The following is a 2,692-nucleotide window of genomic DNA, read 5'->3' on the forward strand; positions in this document are numbered from 1 at the left end:
TAAAGAATTAAAGAAACTCAGACCTCCGAAATTCAAAGATCCAATCCAAAAATGGGCATCTGAGATGAATATGCAATTCTCAGATGAAGAAATGCAAATGGCAAATAAATACATGAAAAAATGCTCATCATCATTGGTCATTAGAGAAATGCAAATTAAAACCACACTGAGATACCATCTCACTCCTGAAAGAATGGCCAGGATCAAGAAAACCGACAACAAATGCTTGAGAGGCTGTGGGGAAAAAGGAACTCTCCTGCACTGCTGGTGGGAGTGTAGACTGGTACAGCCTTTGTGGAGATCTGTCTGGAGATTTCTCAAAAAGTTGGGACTGGAAATCCCATTTATTCCAGCTATTCCACTTCTAGGCATATTCCCAGAAGAACTGAAAGCATCATACCACAGTGATATATGTGCACCTATGTTTATAGCAGCACAATTTGTAATCGCCAGATCTTGGAAACAACCCAAGTGCCCATCAACTGAGAAATGGATAAAAAAGTTGTGGTATTTCTATACAATGGAGTATTATTCAGCTATAAAGAAGGATCACATTGAGATATTTATCAATAAATGGGCGCAGCTTGAGACCATACTCATTAGTGAAATAAATCAATCTCGCATGTGTGAATACTGAATAATTTCCCTAATGTAAATAATGATTCAAATATATAAAAATATGTGGTAATCATGATTCCCCATTAGGTGGCCTTGAAGCCTTATAAAGTTTTCACTCATTAATTAGAAAGGCTTTATTCTGGGCTTCTTGATATGAAAATATTTGAAGCTAGAGTATATGAAGTTTTATCCAAATATTTCAAGGAAAAAGACACTATGGTAACTACTATTAAGTCAGGTTATAAGGTGGTGAAGTACTAAGTTGTTGAAACAGTCATGCTGTGACCTCTATTGTTATATTGTTATGTCCTGTTTTATCTCAATCTCCCCCTTATTGTTTCAAAAAAAATTATTATTTAGTCATTTCTTATGTTTGTCTTAATTAAAGAAAAAATTCAAAAAAATTAGGATATATAAATAGTAACTCTTTTCAATTTCCTATTAACTTGTTTTGAAGTCCTGTAGTACTCCCACGATCTTGTTTTGACTGATTAGACTCTGTTCCATTCTATATGATAGTATCAAGTTTGAAGACATAGGCAACTACTTTGAAGACAATAAGATTCACTAAGATACCCATTCTGGTTTGACTATTGTCTTCTTTGGAAGTCCTGTAATGTTTACAATGCCTAAGTTTTATTGGTCTTGTTCTCTACTGTTTTGTCCAACTTTATAATATCTAATAAGATAGACAATTCTTTTTAAGGAAACAAGGGACAACGTTGATAACCATTGTTGATAAACTTGTACTCTGTTCTACACCATGTGCTATGTCTATCCTTGGTATTGACTGACAGCTTTGTTTTGCCATATTTGACTGTATTCTTCCCCCCCCCCAAAGAACGTAATAAGCACTAAGGAGTAATAAAATCCAAGATGTGTAAATTTTGTTGTAAAAAAGAGAGGGAAAAAAAAAAAAAGAAAAAGAGCTCTAACGGATATAACAGCAAGTGTGTTTGGGGGTGTTAAATAGCTGACTTTATCAATGTTTTTGGAACATTGAACACAGCTGTTTGCAGTCTCCCTGTTTGAATGTCCACCTTGTGTTCTTTGATACTGTGATTTGAGGAACTATTTTCAAGAAGATAGTGTGTAATCTACTAGCAGGTAATTTCTTACTGTTATGTTTTTTTGTTTTGTTTTGTTTTGTTTTGTAGTTCTGTATTGCGTGTACCCTTACGCCGCTTTTGTTTGTTTTGTGTTTTTCTCTTTTTCCTCTTAAATTAAAAAAAAAAAAACAAAAAAACAATCTTAAGCTTCTCGAGACAACCACAATGGAACTGGCTCCAGACACTGTTTCAGAATCAGGTCCCGAGCAGAGAAAAGATGGCAGCACGACCACCATCCTGATAACCTTAACTGAGCCACTAACTGTCCATTCAGCAAACCTTCCACTATCTGTCCAAAGTGTAGAGGATGGTATCACTGGGCCACTTGATGTAAATTCAAAACTTCCAGCAGGGCCTGGGGCAGCCCTGCCAAAAATAGGGGTGTGACAGCTCAAATGGCTTCTCCAGATGGCCTGGCCCTGCTTGGCCCAGCTGGTTTCTAATGGTTAGGGAGTAATATGGTCCTGATTTGTGGTTTGCTGATTCCTGTTTACAAAATGCTCTGCCAAAAGACAATTTCAAATGACCAATATGACAACAACTAACCTTTAAAACTTCTAAATATTCAACATATGGCTTTCACTAGCTGATAATAGGTTGGCTCCAGTATATCAGTCTCACTATAGCTTTGTAGTGGGTCTTGATATATGGTAATATAAATTCTCAAACTCCATTGTTTTTCAAAGCTGTTTACTGCAGGAGTACTTGTTTCAAATTCACGATTGATGTAACTATGTTTGTTTAGGTCCCTTCTGCTTTCTTAAGTCAATTTTAGTTTTCAATACATTGATACTACACAGCTTGCTAAATTTCTTGAGTTTGTCTCCAGAAGAAGAAATTATACATTTACATACTTGGGAGGAAACTGAAAAACAGCTTAGAGTAAGACTAGTGAAAAAAACAAACCAACGGAAATTAGCTGGCCCTGTACAGATTTTAAAGGGTTAGTTAATAAAACTGCTGCT

Source organism: Cavia porcellus, unplaced genomic scaffold (assembly GCF_034190915.1).
Source record: "Cavia porcellus strain 051 isolate PalLab524CR breed Dunkin Hartley unplaced genomic scaffold, mCavPor4.1 scaffold_2, whole genome shotgun sequence".
Taxonomy (NCBI): Eukaryota; Metazoa; Chordata; class Mammalia; order Rodentia; family Caviidae; genus Cavia; species Cavia porcellus.